Consider the following 22,429-nt stretch of genomic DNA (forward strand, 5'->3'; position numbering starts at 1 on the left):
CTGAGAATCACAAGAGGGGAGACGGTGTTGCACTCAAGCCCTGCTTTGGGGCTTCCCATAGGCCAATGTGAGAACAGATCGCTAGATGGGCCTTTGTCCTGGTCCAGCAAGGGTTTCCTTACGTTCTTCTCCTACTACTGCCACCCTTGGAGCCTCATTTGGGTCAGGGAACAGAAACACTAATAAATCTCTCATCTGTCATTGAGCACACGGCCCCTACATAAATATTGATTTAATAGTGAAAAGCCCGTGAAGAACCACTAAGTAGTGAGAGAAAATACACACAGAGTGATCAATACAGAAGGATAAATATCAGGGTGTATATACATATCAGGGACCCCCGGAAAGGAAATCATCACTACAGGATCTGTGTACACATTGTGACAAAAGCACTTTCCCTGACTGCACCCATTTTACTTGTCCCATCAAACACATGAGAGTAGAGGAGCCCCGCTGGATCTGACCCAAGGCGCATCCAATCCAGCATCCTGCTCCCACCATGGCCAACCAGATGCCTAGAAGAAGCCTACAAGCAGGACATGGCTACAGCAACACCCTTCCTGCTTGTGATCCCCGTCAGAAGGAGAGCACCTCCAACAAGGGAGGCGGAACACAGTTGCCATGACTCGCAACTACCAAGAACCACCGAGCACCAGTCCTTATCTGAACAATGCAGGCTATGTTCCTTTTCAAGTTTATGATGTGCTGCTTTTTCAAAATCTGCCCAGAAAATGAGGACAGCAGACAAATAATCAAGACTGCATCACCATCAAGGCACAAATAAAACATAACCATAAATGCAATAAACTCATTTCGTAAATACCACATTTATATCCACAATGGCAAGCTAACGGAAACGTTAACATTTCCCTGGGTGGATAGGAAACATTATAGTTATCTTCACCAGCTGGAACAGCCTTCAATGTTGCAGCCAGCCAGGGGCCCCACCCTCCTAGGACAGGTGGAAAGGAGCCAGGCACAGGGCAGGTCTTGCCCAACTCACAGCAAAAGGGTCAGAAGCAAGGAAATGGCTTTTAAAAAGCTATGGCTGGAAGCTTAATTTGGTGTTTTGTGTGCCAGGCAGATTCTCGGCATCTCTGGTCAAGGGCACATAAGCTGAATCAGACAGAGCGGGGGTTGGGGGTGAGTGGGAAGTTACTTGTGAGCCTGTTGTCATGGGGCAAGTCCTGCCAGCATCCACAAAGTGCAATACTCTGGCAGCTCTAAAGCCCCTGTGAGGCACAGGTTTGTTCCACATGCTCCATGACACACAGTGCTCAAGGCTTGCTGCATCTATGGGTTGGACTTAACACAAGGTATGCAAAACTCTTTACTGTGATTGAAAAGAAAGCTGTGCCTCTGTCATATGGGCTGCTCTCTTTGCAGAGAGCTTTGTGGAGACGCCAGGAGGATGCAACTTGCTTTAGGGAAACTCATGTTGTACAGACCAGAACGTGCATTAGTTTGGATGTGTGCACACTGAATTGGCCTTGGCATGATGTTCCCTTTGCAAACCGCTTCCCATCCAGGCACAACTCACAACCATACATCCTCCTCTTTTAGCAACAGAACAGCAACCAAAGCTTTCTTTTCATTTTCTAGGGTTGCTTCCATGTCACTCTTCTACACGCCACATCCCGATTAAGGGTACAATCCAGGCCACAGTCCAGGGGGCTCCAACCTTTGTGAGCCCAGGAGCATACTTGGAAATCTGCTGTGGGCACCACAGAACACTCGCTTCACATGGGGAAAACTGGTGATGCTCAGAATCCAGACAGAACAGCTACCCCCACCCCATACCAAATAAACAAATGACACAAAGAAAAAAGCAGAAAAACTTCCCACCACCAGACGATCCTTAAAGAATGTCCCCCTTTAAAAAAGCCCACTGTTTTTTATAAATAAAAATAGAAGGGTCCAGAAGCCTTGGTGGGCATTGAGGATGATATGGTGCCCAAGGATGCCATGTTGGGCAGCCCAGCCGCAATGTGCCGCTGAGCACGAGCATCAAGCGAGCAGCCCATGCAATCCTGCGCCAAAGCGGCATTCCCGTCATTAAGTAACCTCGGCAGAACAGCTGTTCCAAGATACCAAGATGTTTAGTTGCACCCAGTTAATAAAACAGATCCATCATTTATAAGCCAGACAGTTAATCGGCTTAATTAAAAAGAAAATCCCTAATGGGCAAGCTGAAAGCCTGGCTCTACAGCCAGAAAGAACACTGGCCTTTTGAGGCTATATCTTGACGGTCTGTGCTGGGGAGAAGGGGCTCTGTAGACTGAAGGGGATTCAGTGTTTTATCTTGGGTAGCATTGCCCAGTGCCAATTGTAATGCCTGGCGGAAGTTGTTATCTCTCCTTCGCACACTGTGGCAAGGCGCGCTTTTGTGGTGCATAATTGTTCTTTCGCATGGGATTTCTTCAGCTTAAATAAACCCTTGGAAGGCTGTTTTCCACCGCTTCCCTCTCAAGCTCTTCCTGAAGCAGCCTCCTCCATCCCACCCCCACCCCCCACCCCCAGCAGCTTGCCATCCAGCCAGGGAGAACATTGTGAAGGAGGCAAAGGTGTGGGTGGCATGGGGAGATAAGCAGGATCCCTGAACCATTCCAGTCACGGGCCAAGAAAGAAATGAACAAGTGCAAATGTTGGCTGAGGACCAAGAAGTGGGTGGGGAGACTGCCACTTCACAGAGCAGCAGCATAACATTCATCATTCACATACATACATACATACATACATACATACATACATACATACATACATGTTTTCTCTCTCACACCCACACCCACACACACCTCTCTTTGTGTGTGAGAGAACTGGAAGTAGCCTCTGGATGAAGCCAAGCCACAGCTGCATAGATAATTTCAATTTCTCTTCTCACTGCCCTGCTGCACCTGACCACCCCCAGCACAGCCCATTATGGAAATCTCAGGCTCAACAGACAATTTCAGCCTGGTCTTCCTTTGCTCCACAGTTCCAACCCAGTCGACTTTGAAATGCAAGATTGACACCCATCTATTGCCACCAAAGCCACACCCCCAAGAAAAGTTTCATCATGTGACGGGGATGTTGCCTTCAAGAGGCTAGATTCAAACACTTCCCAGACAGCTGCCCCAATCTCTCTGAAAGTGCACTTTCTCCTCTTGTAGTGCAACGCAGCTCTAGCAGAGATGGGGCAGGGGAAAGAAGAGGTGAAGCCAAGCAATTAAAAAAAAAAGATGCCATTAAAGGTTCTGTGTTTTTCCTAGGGAGGAGCCATAGTACAGCAGCAGAGCACCTGCTTTGCATGCAAACAGTCCCAGGTTCAATCCTGGGCATCACCAACAAGTATTCAACCACAAGTCCATGCTTTCTGTTACAATAAGGCTTAAGACTCAGATAAGAGATGACCCTCAGTTGTTCTAAACAGCTGAGGTGCTCCATGGCCTAAGATTAGATAGCAATGAGCTAAACTCGGAGTTTAGAGAGGTAGTTGTCTATGATTTTGTGGCCAGCTGGCTCTGTTCCAACCACATGCATTTTTCAAGCTGCACCTCCAGGACATCCATCTGTGAACAAAAACAGCAAGCCTCGAAAGCAGAAGCCAGAGATGGCTTTGAGCTCCATCATCCTGCTTAGATTTCTAGACAGCAGAAAAACAGTAGAGTGATAAACACAGTGTACCGAAATCCATAAGAATTGACTGAGATCTGCACAAATTCAGAAGCCTGGGTAATTATTTTTTAAAATTCCCTTTGCAGCTAAAGGATTACAGCACTAGTGTCAAGTGGACTTCTTTGTGACATAAGTTCCACAGCTGAGGTGCCCCTGCCAATAGAGCCATCTCCTTTGTAGGGGAATGACGTCTCTCTATGAGAAACATAGAAAAAGGACTCGGTGGAAGATTCAGGCAGTTTGCTATGATGGGATGCCTTGCCTGCAGAAAGTCTCAGGCTCAAGCCTTGGCATCCCCACTCTTGCCTAAAGCCCTGGACAGCCACTACCAGTCAGCCTAGGCAGCGCTGTGCTAGACTCAGTATAGCAGATTCAGGTATTTTAGTCCCAAGCATTTCGGGGCTTTAAAAGGCAGGTACAAGCAGCTTAAAGTGAAGAGGCAGCTAATGCAGTTCATCTGGAAGCTGCTTAATGTGCGTCCATCAGGCAGCACCTGTCAGAATTCTGAAAGCTGCATTCTGTACTAATGGAGGCTTCCAAACCATAGTCAAAGGCAGCGGTCAGGTATAATGCAGTAACACAGCCAGAGTGCTTTTCCTTTGGACCACAACAGCGAGGCCGTCCTGTCATCAGGGCAGCCCAGGACTTCCATACACACTGCCCTAGCACCCTGGGAAGGTCAAGTCAGTGTTGCTAACACAGCACTTTTACTTCACCCCCAGAGGTGCACTCCACTGTCACTCAAAACAGATGCCAACAGCAAAGCACAACAAAAGAAGCTAAAAGTCGTGAAAGGCACTTGGTGCCACCAAGGCCACTGGTCCTCTAGTGACAACTCTGGATTTACATGTCTCTCCAAGCTGCTAAATGGGACACAGGTGGCGCTGTGGGTTAAAGCCTCAGCGCCTAGGACTTGCTGATCGAAAGGTCGGCGGTTCGAATCCCTGCTGCGGGATGCGCTCCCGCTGCTCGGTCCCAGCGCCTGCCAACCTAGCAGTTCGAAAGCACCTCCGGGTGCAAGTAGATAAATAGGGACCGCTTACCAGCGGGAAGGTAAACGGTGTTTCCGTGTGCAGCTCTGGCTCGCCAGAGCAGCGATGTCACACTGGCCATGTGACCCGGAAGTGTCTCCGGACAGCGCTGGCCCCTGGCCTCTTAAGTGAGATGGGCGCACAACCCCAGAGTCTGTCAAGACTGGCCCGTACGGGCAGGGGTACCTTTACCTTTACCTTTTACCAAGCTGCTAAACTGCTCCCTCAAGGGGACTGCATGCCCTGCACATGTTGTTACCAGTTCTGCAGACCTGAACCATCCATGGCATACCTGTCTTGTTGGAATTCCATTTCACTTCACTGGCCCTCATCCAGCAGCACCTTACTTGACCTCAGATGACATGCAGAAAATAGAAGTGTCGTCAGCAAACCCTTGCAGACTCCTGAATCCCAAACAACCTCACCCAGAGGCTTAATACAAATCAGGGGGCACATTCCTTAATGAAAAACTTGGGCTGGGGGGGGGGCATGTCCCAATAGTGAGCATGACCAGAGGCAAAAGTGAGTGAGCAATGGATGCGATCCTTGCCTTTCAAGCCATACAGAAGTAAGAACTTTCTGCATACACAGACCTCTCCATCTTGCATCAGGCAAGCAAGTGGTATCATCACACTTCACTGGCATATTCAAGCCAGGCGAAAGTATCTGAGGAGGGCAGAGAGCAGGATGAGTGAAGGGTATATGGTATAGGAAAGAGGTGTGGATTGGGAAGATTCTTAAGGGTCAGACAGAAATAACTGGCCTTTAAGAATTTTGTCCCCATGCCCATTAGGTTTAATTTTTGTTAGTCAAATATCTCACAGTGACCCAAAGCAATGTACATTAAAAAAATAGATATAGATGGGGGATATAGGGGAGATATAGGGGGGATAAGATAGGCAGTAATCTGAATGCCAAACAACAAACAATGAAGGGGGTGGGAACACATTCACTCCTCTCATTGTGAGTAGTCTTTGCACCTGCTTTCGACCACTTGTAAACAAGTCAAGATGCCAGGGTGCAAAGGTGGCACCTGACATCACCCTCTGGAGATCCCTGGGTCTGGACTGTTTTCACACACCAATACCTCATCCTGTAGAATTCTATCAGTTATATTTTATCTGCACAATCAGAATGAATTGCTTTTCCTCTGCAGCAGAAGCCGGAGCAGTCAAGAGGTCAGACTAGGCTGATATATATGTGGACTGTCCCCGGATCAAGTAACTTTTCTTCTTTAAGTTCTCAAAGCTCTTAGCCTAGCTCAAGGTTATTCTCTGAACTAGCCAGATGCTTAACTGATAATCAGCCACAGTCAGTCCATCATTTGGAAAATAAGACTTTAGAGCTGTCTTGCCCCAAAGTGGCAACTAGACATTTCATTTTAGCGACTGCAAGCTTGATTTCAGGAGTCATTTGGTGCCTAGCTTATATATCTGAGTTTCAAAACTGGTTGTGAGCTTCCCGGGACAGAACTGGAAGCCTTTAGTCTGAATAAGCAAGGAGATTCTTATCAGTACACACCACTGCTGGGCCCACAATGAAGCAGAGCCTGGATGTGCAATGAAGAGGGGCATCAGTGGGCATCTCCAGTCACACATTCTGGTTGGCCACCAACAAGTTTGTCCCTTCCACTTCAGCTGGCTCCAGTATTGCACCAGCATGGATAAGAATGGAGAGAACTCTCCTCCTGGCCCAACCGCAATATGGGAAGGGGACCACCTGGCACCTGTGCTACTGCTTTGAAAGTCATTCCATTTCCAAGGGGAGGGTTGACTATCTGGGAAAAGGGAACAGTGTTCATAAGACACACACATACCCTTGCGGTTTCTGATGGCCTTGATGGGCAGGGGGAGGATCAGTTGTCTGGCACAAGGGCATTCAGTGACGGCTGATCCTCTGAGGCTGTTTCTGGGAAATGCTGCAAGCACTCACACAGCACTTGGAACTCTTTGCATGAAAAGGATTTTGCTCCCGGGAGTCAAGAAGAACAGAGAGGCGGAGGCGGGGGGGGGGGGTGAAGCAGCTGCCATCACTTTTAAACTCTGCTCAGAGGTTGCAAGGATTACCTTGCCAAGTCTCTCTCTGATCCCTCGGCATCCAAATTAAAAACCCACTTCAGCCACAAATGATAAGAATGTGTTCTGCACACTCCCAGCATTGCAAAGCCACCCTGGGCAAGATGTGCTTTCTGGATGACGCTCATCCCTTCTAAGCTGGCCAGTGCTGAAAGGTCCAGGAAGACCAGTGGTGTGAGTGAGAGCGGCACCATCATAAGGGAAAGGTATAGGATGACCACCATAAGCCAGCATGACACAGGAAGTTGCCTTATACCAGGTCAGACCATTGGTCCATCTAGCCCAGCAGCCCCCCACAGTTTCAGGCAGGGGCCTTTACGAACACTGGTGATCTAGGATCCTTTTAACTGGAGATGCCAGGCACTGAACCTAGGGCATTCTGCATGCAAAGCATGTGCTCGGTTGTGGAACTATGGTCCTAACTTCAAACATCTGGTTCAGGCATAATATTCCAGATCTCAAAACCATGGTTTGGATAGCACCAATGTGCCATGGGCTGCATCCCCTCATCACTTGCATTCTCTGCACCTTTCCACTGCTTGCCATTTTTCAGCATTATATCGCTGGGCCAACTGTGGTCAGTGCTAACCAGGATTGTCCAAAACCATGGTTGACAAAACCCAAATGAATTTGCAGGAAACCTTGGATGATTAAATTTGTATGTAAAGTAGGGGTCATTCAAGACTACAGCACATTCCATGGTTTCAAAATTAGGAACATTGCATTTGAACCCGTGAAATTGACAGAGGTTTTGGTGGCCCAGCCAAGTGTGAAGGAAACTCTGAATATGCACAGAGGATGTTTTCTTATTTTGACCCTTTATTAAAGCCTGAGGGTTACTTGTCATTTCTGGTCAAGTTCCTGGTTGCCACATCTCAGTTGCACTATTGTACAGTAGGCTAGTTCATTGGCACAAACCTGTGCCGTGTTGGTGATGTTCCAGTCTGGCATATCTATCTTGCACAATGGTCCAAATCAACACCTGAAGGGGAGGCACGTGGGAACCAGTTTTCCCAACAGCACCACTTCCATTGCTGGCTATTTGCATCCCTTCCTATAAAGGTTCCTAAGTTGCAGAAGGGAAAATAAATTTGGGAATCTCTCCCCCCCACACACACACACAAAGAGTGGCTGAATGGAAAATGGTGCAGGGGGAGTGGAACAAATATAGACGCCACTCTCAGCCTGCTTCTTGATTCCAAGAGTGGGTGTCACACTGTTGCAAGAGATATTCCTGGAAAGCAAAGCAGCAAGCCAATGAAGTAAGGAATGTGATACCCGATGGGCAATGAGAGAAGAGAGGTTTGCAATGTGCTTTGATGATCTGCTTAGGAAAGATAAAAACCACACGTTCCATTGCACTGCAAAAAAAAGGGGGGTTGCAGCAATGGCCTTTGCAGGGGCTGGCCAAGAAAAGTGATGGGCAAATTGGGCTTTTTATCAGCCAGAACACATCAGAACTCAGTTCTGGCCCCTCTCAGATGGGCGCCATTGTCATTATAAGAGAGCAAGGGAGGCATTCATGGTGAGTTCCGGCACCTCTTTTTCCTGAAAGATAGCAGTGCAAGTACTTATTGGGGTGTTTCGGGTAACTGGAAAGTGTGCCAGAGTAGATGAGGCAATGCATTTCCACAGGGCAGTGTGGAAGGAAGAAAGCAAAAATAAATAAAAAGTGCCTAAAATGACTAATGACTAACATCCCTGAATTGTAATAAGCAGTCCAAGATAAGGTCAGGGGCAGTTAGGCCTGCATTCAGTCCTGCAGTTGGGGACCTCCTCAAGAAGGGTCTCCTGTGCCTGCTGGGGGTGCAGATGGAGGCAGGATTCCTGGGGGAGCATGAAGTGCAGCAGACCAGAGGACACCACTTGGCAGGACCAGGCAAGAGCTAAAAGGACAGGCTTGGATTGCAGACTTGGCCAGTCCAGGGCTATTGTACCAAAGACTATGTTGAAGCTGTGATTCTGTGGCCAGCGATGGGTGGAAACAGAGAAAGAAAGAGTAAAATATGGCAGCTTCCTGTGCAGAATTCAGCTTCCTGTAAATCTCAGCTTTCATTTTTTAAAAAAATTAAAAGTCAAGTTTCTAGTCTTAATCATTTCAAAGATACTAATGAATTTACATACATATATACTGCCTTTTATGCAAGTTTATCAAGGTGATTTACAATGAACATCACAAAAATAAAGAAACAGGGAGTCAATAAAAACTTTAACTAAATTTAGAGAACTGCTAGAATGATTAGAAGTTATAAGCTGCACCCCCTGAAATCTCAGAAGACAAAGGAGATTCTGGCAACAGGAAGCAGCTGCAAATACCTTTTTCAAAGTGCAACCAGAGGTAATCAATCTTTCACATGGGTGGGGGGAAACATTGTGGGTGTGGCCTCTGAGCAGCAGCTGCCAAGGGCCCATCCTCTTCCAAGGGGGGTTGCAAAAGGTGCCACTTTCTCACCCTTGCCCCAGGTACCACCTCCACCGCCTGGCACAACAACCCAAGAGAAAGCACTGCAGCTGCTCAGCTTTCCAAAACTTCCATGGAGATTTAAAAAACAACCAAGCTTTCAAGCACAAAAGGAAAAGGAAAATGGCAAAGCACAGAAAAGGTATCAAGGAGCTGTCAAGACCAGCAGCCCAGGAGCAGTGGGAGCATCAGAGAATGACAGGGAGAAGCTGAGGGCTTTGGGGAGTGGGAAGAAACACAGTTAACCAAGGACTGCCAAGGAAAAGTGGGGGTCCTGCATGGCTCCGCTGAGCTCACACAGCCAGTTTTGATTTATGGAAATCTGCTTGGAGGGAGAGAGAAAAGGATAAACACTGCAATGCTGCAGACACAAAATGGGCTTTTGATGTGGCTTCCCGGGCGCTGTAGACTGCTGAGATCCAGCCAGCCCACCTAGCTTGCCCCTTTCCAGTCCTTCACCAGATGGACTCTGTGGGCAGGAAAGCACAGCAGGGAAGGCAGGAATGAGAAGCGCGTTCCCTCTGGTGTGCCAAGCAAAGCATTCCCCTTGAGAAGGGAAGCAAACCACCACCACCACCATCCTATGCACCCAGTTCAGGAAAGGCACGTTCAGTTTCTTCAAAGTTGGAAACTCCAGCATGGGAGCCTGGAATTGACAGGCCAAGGCGCAAGCTGGCCACTGGACTTCCTCAATCCTCAAAGACTTCATTCCCACCCCCAATCAGACTGCTTAAGTCCTGCTCAGTCTGAAAGGCTATTTACAGTGCAAGGAGCACTAAAAAGTCCTCCCTATGCAGCGCACGCAAGGATACATGGAGGATACATGGAGTGCATTTATCTCACTGTTGTGCTTATGCAGGACGTGGGTCTAAACCACACAGCCTCTAGGACTTGGCGATCAGAAGGTCGGCAATTTGAATCCCCGCGACGGGGTGAGCTCCTGTTGTTCGGTCCCTGCTCCTGCCCACCTAGCAGTTCGAAAGCACGTCAAAATGAAAGTAGATAAATAGGTACCGCTCTGGCAGGAAGGTAAACGGTGTTTCCGTGTGCTGCTCTGGTTCGCCAGAAGCGGCTTAGTCATGCTGGCCACATGACCCGGAAGCTGTACGCCGGCTCCCTTGGCCAATAAAGCGAGATGAGCGCCGCAACCCCAAAGTCGGCCATGACTGGACCTAATGGTCAGGGGTCCCTTTACCTTTACCTTTATGCTTATACAAACAGCCTCTCTTGCCTGCTTTACCATGGGACTCAAAATGAGCCAGATTTAAGGGTTTTATCCATCACAGGATTAAGCAATGCAGTCCATCAGGAGAAGGATCCACACTTGTGGAAAAGAAATTTCTGCCTCCTCTCCTTCCTCTGTGCACCCCTTAAAACTGTTTTGGGGGTTCCTTCAACCTTCTGAAGCAGATTTGGGGAAGAGAGGGAATAGGTTCTGTTGCACCAGTGTAAATCCTTATGCTAACAGAACAAGTGCATTGTATACCAGTTCAGTCTTAGAAGCTTTTTTAAATAATAAAAAGACAAGAAAAAGAATCCCATTATTTGACCCTGGAACATGTAAAGTTGTAACAGAACTTTTCCATGCATGTACCAAGTGCATTCTGCACCCCCAACCCATGATAGCCAGTGTGGTGGTGTGCTTAGAGTGCTGGAGGTCAGAATTCAAATCCACACCCAGCCATGAAGCTCACTGGGTGGCCTTGGGCCAGTAACTGCCTCTCAGCCTAACCCACCTCACAGGGCTGTTGTGGGGATTGCATGCGGAGAGGGGAGAACCACATGCGCCACCTTGAGCTCCTTGGGAGAAAAATGTGGGATGCACATGCAATAAAAAGCAAGGTGGTCAGGAAAGAGGGCATCCCTTCCAATGAGGATTGGGCCCTGAGACATTCTTCTGGCAAACATGGCCATCACGTCTTTCCTAAACACCAGAAGCGGTTTTAATACAAAGCAATGATTTCTTCTGCAGCCGAGACAGCCAGCAGATAGATCTATACATCATGCACCAGGAGTGGTGTGGGGAGTGACGGTGGGGGCTGGGGGGGGCTGCCGCCAGGGCCTTGTCCCCACACCCCCTTCCCTTTGTCGTTAGCAGAGAATTAGTAGGCGGAAGATGCTGAAACACAATCAGGCATTCTCCTCTCGTTTCAAAGGCAACAGCACATCACGGGCGCACATCACGAGCCTCATACATTCAGGCAAAGATTAAAGGAGGGGAAATCATTTGCTTCTCAACCTCTGGTGCACAGATTCTGTTAACTTTTAATGCCTCCCTTTTACCTTTTTTTAAAAAACAAACACAGAAACCCTGTATACCATTCGATGCCAAATGTTATTTTATGCTTAAAAGCAGGCGTCCAGTGGCAGCATAAATGAGAGCGTCTCTCCCAGACAGATCCAAGAGCTGCTAGGACATCAGCACAGTTGGCTGGGAGGTGGGGCAGGCAGGGCAGAGAGAAAGGGTCAGGATGGGGGGGTCATGGAGAGACAGCAGGGGGTGCATTTGCTCCAGGTCCCATTTAGCTTGCAGAACAATTGACTGGTCAATGGTCCAGTGCAGACATTAAAAACACTTACAGACCGTGGTTTAAGACAGGGATGGGCAACCAGCAGCCCTGCATATGGATTCAAGTTCCCATCAGGCTCCAGCCAATGATCATAATAATGACGATGATGATTCACAGCAGCAGCAGCAGCAAAAACTAAACTTCCAAAGAAGCCCCAAATAATGGCAATTTATTTTAAGGTAACTCAGTACATCACAGCTAACTAATTTCAAGGTTGCCATAACAGCATATTTCAGCCATCAAATAAATGTGTAAGCATAGAGGAGTGATGGAAACTAGATTCCAATAAAATCTAGAGGCCACAGGTTTCCCACCCCTGATCCTAATGAATGAACTTCCCCTCTCCGGAGCCATTTCTCACTTCATTTCCCTCCCCAGTGTTAACTTTGGTTCTGTGATGGAGGTACACCAACACTACCTGTCGCCAGGGGTTTTTTCAGGGGGAACTCGCAAGAACTCACTTCCAGCACCTCTCAGGTAACTTCCGGCACCTTTCTGGTGGGTGCCACTGCCATTCTAAGAGAACGAGGGATATGTCCACAATGAGTTCCGGCACCTCTTTTTCTAGAAAAATAGCACTGACTATCACTAACACTAACCAGGGTTCTCAGGTGGGCAAGGATTTGAAACTAGGGTTGGGAGTGAGTTTACACACCAGGGTTAGGAGGAAACCTTGTTTGCTTGGAGGGGAGGGCATTGCTTTAAAGATAAAAGCAGAGCTAAAGTGCTTATTTGTGAAGCTAGCTCCCATGAATCTGCAGAGAGCAGGTGTTACATCTGCACTACTAGATGAACTAGCCAGCCAGCTCCATGTGCACAAAACACCACTGGAAAAATTCTGTTTTTCAGAGTCACTCTGCATGTTCAAAATAGTCTTACGCCACAGTCCCATGGTGACTGGACCATATCAGGCTGCAGGTGTGGGAGAGTTACATCTGAAATCTTTTTTAAAATCATGCACACAAGCCCCATTCTTGACATTCATAAAAAACACTTTTCACACTGCCTCGCTACATCAAAATGTTCCCAAAGTTCAACTTGCATCAACTCCTGTGGTTCACACTTAATGTCTGTTCCACAACAGACAAGCCCTGGCTTGTTTCTCCAAAGTGGGTTTGTTTTCTGCTCGCCTCATGCCCTTCTACTCTGGTGAGCTTCTGGGGTGGGGTAGTCAAACAAATGATGGTTAAGGAGGGGTGCTGGGTTCACACATAGCAAAATGAACCACAGCTCGCAAAGAACAGCATCAGATCATGGTCTGTTGAGAGTAAACATACAATAGTTAAGCTACTGAGCAGAGTTTACTCACAGCACTCTTTTATACAAACCAGGGGAATTAACTTACAGGTATACCAGCCACGCACCACCTACAACACCTTGGAAAGGGTGTCCTTCTTCAACAGTCATGGTGGACGTACCGTAGTTATGAACTGGGAACTGGGCTGCTTTACTCCTTCCTGCTAGTATACTGGAGAAAAAAATCATGATCTCTTCATAGTTTCCCTCTGCATAACAAGTATAAAGGCCCTCGTTCAATTACAAGGCAAGTTTCTCTATAATCCTCTAAGAGTCTAAGTGGACACCAACCCAGGAGGGATGGTTCAGCTGGGCTCACCAACACTGCCACCTACAGGCTATGCATCCTATTGACAGGCAGAGAACAAAGAAAAAATTCTCCTGCCTGGAAGATCACACAAAAATAATCTCCACAGCTGAAGATACATAATTATTATTTCTTACATTTCTTACATTCTTGATATTCTCCCTTTCTTGCTAGGAGCTGGTGGAAGAGTACATTGTTCCTTCCCTTTCACGCTGATCTTCACATCAACCCTTCACAGAAGCTTGGGATGAAAGGTGGCTCAGAGCAGCTTCACAACATTAAAAATGCACACACACTATATATAATGAGTTTTAAAAGATATTTTATAAAACTTTCCCCCAAACACCTGAGATTTTCCTCTTGGGGGTGGTAACCACGGAGGTCCCCCCAAAACAAGAGAGTTACTCTGCGCCACAGCCGCAGCTAGAACCTCATTGGCACAAAGGTGGGGAACAGGATAAGAGAAAACGAAGATAAGGAATATAAGGAGGAACTGACAATGTTTATTGAATATTTTAAGGACCAGTATAAACAAATACATAGCTTAGCGGGTCTTGAGTAAATCCAGCAGAGCTGAAATAGAGTATTTGATAGATAACAAACTGGATGATTAAAAAGATGTAGATTACGTGGAGGAGTAGAAAAGCAAAAGGAACCAGGAAAAGGGTGGAAGGGAAGTCATTTGGTATATGTATACATGCTGTATTTTGTACAAAGTTGTAAGTGGGGTGGGGCAGGAGGGGAGGGGTTAAGTATGCTCTCTGTTCCTGTTTTTGAAAATGCAAATGACAAAATAAATGAAAAAATGCACACACACAAAAACAGAAATAAATTAAACTGCTTTTACTTTAATTTTATTGAAATCTAAAACAACGAGAATCCAGGCAGAAATGAAATTTAAGGGCCGGCCAAATAAACCCCAAGTGGTCATTTAATGAGCACAGAAGGGATGGTAACTGCTCTCCTCTGTATGTCTGCACATGTCAGAAGAGGAAGGGAGGCTAGGTGCTTAGGTGTGAGGCTGCATGAAAGAGTGGGGGAGGGGTGAGCACATCCATTGCTGTTATGCGGCTGCCAGAAGATTGGCCAAGAGTGAATGCAGCCCTTGGGCCAGAAAAGAGTAGCCACCCCTGATGTAGATGGCTGTGTCCCAGCAGTCAAACATCAAAGCCTTGTATTGTGACCATCAACATTCCCAAAGACCAGCTGCTCAGTCTGTTACAGGAGAATCCTGTGTAGTGTTTAATGCTAAATGCTATCGGGGCATAGTTGTTCAAGCACTCAAGCCCACTTTTCGGGTGCATGAAGCGTAAAGCCTGTGCCAGAGCTATGCTATTATCTTTAAAAAGAAAGGACTGGATCACTATAGGCCCTCAATTAAAAAAAAAGAGCAACATACGTACACCAGAACCCACAATTAACAACCACATGGGCAATTGTCACATGCAATAATATTCTAGTCAGCAACCAGCTACTGTGCAGGGATTTTCTCCTGACATAAAACAGCCGTGGCCTTTAGGTTGCCTAGAGCAGGTTCCTCTCTCTCTGACCATACGTTCCTAATTTGTGGAACAATTCCCTGTTCCTTTAGGAATGCTGCAATTGCGAAAATGTACAAAAGCGGTAAAGCCTCCTTGCCTTGAATCTAGAGTTGTCATCACCAACATGCTGGTACCTGGATGCAGAGCCCAGTGGACTTTGAGCAGTTTGGAATGGGAGCCAGCCTAAACGTTATCTGTTCGCTGGAGGCAGGGGCAGGTGGGCTGCAGAATGAGATTGCCTGGTAGGATAGATGGCTGCTTTGCAGGAGATCAGCAAGATTTTCTGTCACCCAATTATTTAACAACAGCAGCAACAAAAAGGCTTATTTTCCCTCCCTCCCCTCCCTTTCCAACTTAGATGGATAAAATGAAATGCATTGGGAGGGGGGGAAAGGCGGGTTTTGGGGGTAAAGAGGCCATGAGCTCTGGTACAATTTCTGGGTTCTTCTGCAGCACACTGTACCTTCATGAATGCTAAGTGTATACCCACTCCGTCCCACCCCAAGGCATTATTTTGGCAGACATAGAAAGCTCCAGTAACAATAAAGGAGTTCTGTATTCTTTAATTCTGGGGTGAGGAACCTGTGACCTTCCAGACTCCCACCAGCAGCAGACCTGGGTACCATGGCACCCTGCGCCAGGCCAAAATTTGACACTCCCCCACCAGTCCTCATGCTGCCTTCCCAAAGGTAGGTAAGGAGGCCCTGACTTTGGGAAAGAGGGGTGAGGTTGTGGCAGGATCCTAGAGCCCTCCCATGTCCTTCCCAAAGCTGAAAAAGCACTAGGAAGGAGGCAGCAGGACTCTATGACCCTGTCAGAGCCTCACATTTCCTTCCCAAAGCCCAGTGCCTTCCTTACCGGGCTTTGATAATCATCATCATCATCATCATTATTCTTTATTTGTACCCAGCCCATCTGACAGGGTTGCCCCCAGCCACTCTGGGCAGCTTCCAGCATACATAAAAACACAACAAAACATTAAACCTTAGAAAGCTTCACAATACACGGGCTGCCTTCAGATGTTTCCTAAATGTTATATACTTGCTTATCTCCTTAACGCCTGATGGGAGGGCATTCCACAGGGTGGGAGATGGCGCTCCCTCAGCTCAGCACACAGTGAGTGCACACCACTGGCACAACTCTAAATCCGCCCCTGCTCCCACCATCCCTGACCACTGACCATGCTTGCTACAGCTGGTGGGAATTGGAGTCCCAACAAAGAGCTGAAGGCTCCACAGGTTCCATCACCCCTGCATTCATCTATGCCTAAAAGCTGCTTGGGGCAGTCTTCTCTCCCCCCCCCCCCCTTGGAAGGCTGCAACCCATCACCACGAGGGCACTTCACTTTGGCGTAAGCGCCCCTGACTTCAGTGTGAATATTCAAGAGTTACGGTACCTTTGTCTGCAAAACAAAGTCAGTAAGGATCAATATCAAGGCACAGAGTTGTTCCGATTGTCTGATTTTTCAAGGATAAATCTCACAGGTCTGCCAAGTCCTCCTGGGAGCCTTGCCAACAGTCCGCTTAGCTAAGCCGACCAACATACGTAAAGCACACAGTTTCACAATCCTCAGCCAAGGCTCAGATTCATTCAGGTTAACGGAATCTGGTTCTGTTGAATGCTGACAAGAGGCCAAAACACACAGGACTGTGAAAGCTCCTGCCACACTAAATCTTTTACTCCTTAAGGCACCACTAGATTCCTTAATAATCTTGGAAGATCCTGTTATCACCTATTACCGCTACTGCAGAAGGGCAACCGCGCTTATCTTGTAGGCATTTGAGCTCAGCGTAGAAATGTCACAGGCTGAACCCATTGCATTTCATGGCCTTTCGGTCCTAGTGTTTCATCACTGTCTTCTCTCCCACCTGCCCATGCAGACATGTCTCTTGTTGACTTCTCGCATTTGAGGAAGTGACCCCTGCTCCACAAAAGCTTCTGTCACAAAAATAAGTCTGCCAGTCTTTGATGGCAGCCTTCCCCAGCCTGTGGTCCTCCTGGGGCTGTTGGTGGACTGCAACTCCCATTAGCCCCAGCAATTCATAGTCTGGGATGTTGGGAATTATAGTCCCACACCCAGAGGGCACCAGGTTGGGGAAGTCTGCTTTAAGGGGACTACAACACTCATTGTTATTCTTGCTGCATCAGACTAACCCAACTACCTCTCTGGATTATTCAGTGCTCTCTATTAAAAAAGAGAAAAAAGTATCCACATTCATTCAGTTTCCATGCAAACTAAGGCTCTTAAGACCAGCCGCATCGGTAATCTGGAACATTGCTACTGTTGAAATCAGACAAGCACATAGAATTCCAATACTAGATCACCAAGCATTTGTTTCACCAAGCATTTTTCAAGAACTAATTTAATGCTGTGTTGGTTCTTCATCCTGTGTTTAATGGTGCTGCATTTTTATGATATGTTTATGTTTTTATTGCAAACTGCCATTATTTATTTATTTATTTATTTATTTATTTATTTTTATTATTATTATTATTATTACTACTACTACTACTACTACTACTACTACTACTATTCCAGGCCCAGGACCTCAATCAATATCTTAAGGGTCACTTCTCCCCATACAAACCGAGCTGGACCCTGCGCTTGTCATCTGAGGCCCTTCTCTATGTTGCCCCTCCCAGAGAGCTTTGGAGGGTGGCAACAAGAGAACGTGCACTTTCTGTGGTGGCTCCTCAGGGGTGGGATGCTCGGCCCAGAGAGGCTCACCTGGTGCCATCGTGACATGTGAAGAGGAATGTTTTTGCCTGGCATGTCTGTCAGTATGCTTCCTATTATGTTTTTACCACTGATGTCCTGTATTTTTAAAAATGTTGTACACTAGCCTGGGATCTTTTTTCATAAAGGGTGATATATTATTATTATTATTATTATTATTATTATTATTATTATTATTATGTTGGTAGTTTATGAATATTATTATAAATAAAGTAAGTGTTGGTCCAGAAGAAGAAAAACCTCAAAAATTATTATTACTGCAATTAATTTATTAATTGCCTTCTAAACCACCAAAGCAATTTACCCATGACACCTAAAAACATCAAAAACCACAAATACATTTAAAAGAAGACTAAAAGCTGTTTGTTTCCATGATTCTAAGTGCACACCTGGGGTAAAAATCCAAAGATGGCAGAGAGCGCCTGTCATCCTGGGTTGGAGAAGCTCACAGTTTGGTCCCCTATCTCTGGATGGTCCCCTACCAGCTTAGCACATCCTAACTGCAGGGGTTTGGAAGAATACTCAGGCCCACCCAAACTCCACCCCTTGATGACACCAAGTTCCCACCCAATAAATATGGCATTTGCAGAAGCATAAACCCACTCATAGGAGCGCAGGCATTTAACCAGGTTCTGTGGAAGCATCTTCCCCCCCTTTCCCTACGTAGCTTCAGAGACCTGAGCTCACCGGCAATGGCATAAGTCTTCAGAGCTGACCTGGCTTGGACACTGGAACTGCACCCATATTCCAAAGATTTTAAAACAAGCTTAACCAGACAGCAGCAGCACTCAAAAGATAAATCAGAGGCTCAAAGACAGCACAGTACACCGGAAGCTGCCTTATACTGAATCAGACCATTGGTTCAGCCACCTTAGTATTGGCTACACTGCCAACTGGGCTCCCTGTCTTCAGCTGGTGGGTCAGGCCCCACAGCTGGACCACAGCCTGATCTAAAGTGGGTCACAAAAGCAGGACCAGCACCACTCTCATCACTAGACAAAGATATGGTGAAAAAGAAAGAAAGAAATTTACACATGAAAATACATGTCAAATTTGCAAGCCTGAATAGGCTTGTTTAAACAAAAGAAACACCATCGCATCAGGAGGTCCATTCCATACGATGTACGAATCAAGCCTTAGTGTGGCAGCACCTGCCCTTTGGAACTCCCTGCCACTACACAGCAGGCAAGAACCATGTCTAAAGTCTTTTCAGCACCTACTGAAGACCATTTTCAACAAGACATTTAAGAGGAGAGGTTTTTTTTTTAATTCCATCTGTATCTGTATTGAATTTGGAATCATTTTAAATCTGTTTTTTATTGTTGATGTTTTTATTATCCTTTTGTTGTTCATCATCACTTTGGGATATTTCAGGGGAACTGATTCATAAATGAAATGAAATAAATATAAGTGGCAATCGACATTCATTCCTTTGGGGAAAAGTAAAATACTGCACTTGGAGGGAATGTTATGACGATGCTGAAAGCTGCCCACTATGCTTAATGCTGGCTGATCTGACCACCAGCAGGGCAAACAAGCAAAATGAAGTCAATACATTTTCCGTGGATTATTCTTGGGGTGCAAAATGCACATCACATCCTAAGAGGCTCAGCACTCCAAGCCCTCCCCCCCCCACACACACACCTGTTTATCATAAAGCAGACATTTGGCTTAGGGTTACCAGATGTCCCCAGATTTACAAATCAGTTCCCTGACAAAATCCATCCATTCTGACTGAAGTTGAAAAGTGTCCCTGGATTCATTGAAAGAAATCTGGTAACCTTAATTTAGCTTGTTAATTATACCTAGGTGCACTAACCTGATTTCTCAGGAGTGACTGCAGAGGTCACTGGCAACTGCAAACCTCATGTCATATTAAGACAAATTCTGTCTGCCTCCAACCTCCTCTGAGCCAGGGGAAAGAAAGGCTCAAGCGCCATTAAGAGTTTCAAAAGCCAAACACAGTTGTGCATTTGAACACAGGCACCTACTGACAGCCGATTTAAATGGGACTCTGAATGCAGCCAAGATGCACAGTGATGGATTCGTTATTCAAGCAACTGGAAGAAAATTCACAGATTCATCATCCACCTTAAGGGAAAGCTGAGCAAACGACAGATGGGCCATGCACAGCTCTGCCATCCAGCCTGCTAGAATAAGCATCAAGTCAAACCACACCTGGCTGTGTGATGAGGGGACTGTAGGAATCAACCTTGAGTCAAAATCATAAGAGATGTCAAACATTTACTGGACCTCAATCTTAAAGACCCCTCTCCAGTGCTTCAGCCAAGCCTTTCCCAATCATCCTACCTAGAAGCTTCTGATGCTGCAGCTAGGAATGAAACATATGCCTCTCACCCTTCCTTTTTTTAAAAAAGAGAAGCATTAAAACACTTATTTTATTGCTTTCAGGATGAACAGACATGCTACATCTTGCCAAACAAATACTTCTTGTGATACAGATTGTTTTCCCCATTTTATACACAAACAAATGCACACACACCTTTTCTGAAATCCAGCTGGATTTGAGTTTGTTGATGTCTCTGGTAACTTACATCATGGATGCTGGCTCCTATTATAGATGTGTGTTCTGCATTATTTTATTAAAACTTTTGCTACAAATTTGTTATGGCCTTTGGCTAGAACAATAAACTCATATGTATATGAATGTATGTAAAAATAGTTTTTCATACATGCCAATGAGAAGTAGGCAGTTTGTATCTGTTTTCCTTTCTAAGGGCATAGGAAATAAAACTGAACCATGTTCTTGGGCCAATCACTCTACCTGTCTCTCTGCTCAGCCTACTTCACAGGGCTCTTGAGAGGAGAAGCAGAGAAACAACATACATCAATCTGAGCTCCTTAGAGAAACAGCTGAATATGAATGCCATTCAATATATACAGTAATACCTCTGGTTATGAACCGTCCTCCTTGCGAACGCTTCGGGTTATGAGCTCTGCTAACCCGGAAGTAGATGCGAGTGGAAATCGTGCACACAGCGGGAGGCCCCAGTAGCAAAAGCATGCCTCAGGGTAAGAACAGTTTTGAGTTGAGAACAGACCTCCGGAATGAATTCAGTTCATTACCAGAGGTACCATTGTACACCCTTTCTGGACCTTATTGTTCTGATTCTTTTCTGCCCCTCCAGGCTTTTTAGATCTGTGCACTTTTCCTCCACTGGATGTTAAATTCTGTTTTTGGTGATGCCGTGTAGCTGATTATACTCTTTGACTTGCCGTTGCTGAGAAATTTATGTTGTTGCTTTTTTATATTGACAGCTGAATGACTGCTATGTTTTTCTTTTTCTTTTTTTAAAGTTTTATCCTTGTGAGCCACCCAGAGAATGCTGCTTTTGGGTGCCATACAAATGTTGCAAATAAAAATAAATAAAACAGATCATTCTGCTGTGGGAGAAACGCGGCTCCACTCGTGCTGCATGCTGCTCCAGAAAACATAAGAATGCAGGAAGGGAAACATGGAAGAGGGCAGGGTCATGAAAGACCCCATGTGAGCATCAGCAGTCAAATCAGGGAAGGGGAGATTTCAGCATGATTTCCAGATGGTGTTTGAGAAAAGATGGGGAAGGGTTGCAGCTCAGGGGCAGAGCATCAGCCATGCAGGCAGAAGGCCCTGGTTTCAATCCCCGGCATTTCCTGGTAAGTAGAGGCCCTTCTCTGAAACCCTGGAGAGCTGTCACCAATCAATATAAACACTGCAGAGCTAAATGAACTAATGGTCTGATTCAGTATAAAGCAGCTTCCTACATTCCTTGGCTCCCTACACCACTTCCTTCTCTCCCCTTTCAGGGCTAACAGTTCCTCCAAGGCCCTATATACACCGACAGTGGCATGAAACTGTCATGCAGTCCCATTACTGGGCAGGACCAGTTGCGCAGGTCTTTCCCATTCAGCTTAGGAGAGAAGGAAACAATGGCAATGGGAAGTAGAGAGGGGGGGGGAGAGAAGGCAGCAAAAACTCCATGCAAGTAAAGACACTAACAAAATATTTTACTGTGAGCCCTGCTTCCCCAACCTAATGCCCTCCAGACTCTTTGGATTCCAGTGGTGACTATCATTCCTGACGGTTGACTATGCTGAGCTGAAGTCCATCTATATCTGGAGGGCACCAGATTGCAAAAAGACTGCTCCAGGCAGATTGGAAAGTTAACACACAGACTCCCCCCCCCGAAAGAAAGAAAGAAAGAAAGAAAGAAAGAAAGAAAGAAAGAAAGAAAGAAAGAAAGGATTAGCAAAATATTCCCATCACAAAGCATAAAAACAAAAGCACAAATGAGTAGAGAGAGTTAGCAGAAAGCAGTTGAAGCTCAATTATTGTAAAGCATCGCCATAGGCAAAGCAAAACAAGAGTGACTACACTTGCATCCTAAACAGTAGAAGGAGAAAAGCACACAGACTGGCATTCCCTCAAGCACTGGATCATCCCATGGGATGAGAATGCAGCTCCCACAACCCTGCTTATGTCTTTTGAAGCTTATGTCACTTCAAAAAAATCTAGGAAGGGGACAGACAGGTAAGTTTTTTTAAGAGGGTTCAATGTGCTTTGAGAGAGGGTCTGCTTCCCACAGCACACAAACAAGTCTCATCCTTCCTAAACGGCCCCTAGCCTCACCTGTCCCTTCACAATTGTCTGAGTATCCCCTAACACATGGGGGGGCAGTCTCAGGTGGTGTAGAGACACATGAAGTCATCACCTGCTGAAACTAAAGGTGAGATACAAAAGCAAATAAACGAACTCC

General features: G+C 46.2%; 1 protein-coding gene across 1 annotated transcript in view; it reads right to left on the bottom strand.

Annotated features, from left to right (window-relative positions):
- PDE1B (phosphodiesterase 1B) overlaps positions 1-22,429 on the bottom strand; it is a 107,612-nt gene that overhangs the window by 76,806 nt on the left and 8,377 nt on the right. The gene's annotated exons all lie outside the window — the stretch shown is intronic.

The sequence above is a fragment of the Podarcis melisellensis genome (genome assembly GCF_964234715.1).
Source record: "Podarcis melisellensis genome assembly, chromosome: 2".
In the NCBI taxonomy this organism is placed as follows: Eukaryota; Metazoa; Chordata; class Lepidosauria; order Squamata; family Lacertidae; genus Podarcis; species Podarcis melisellensis.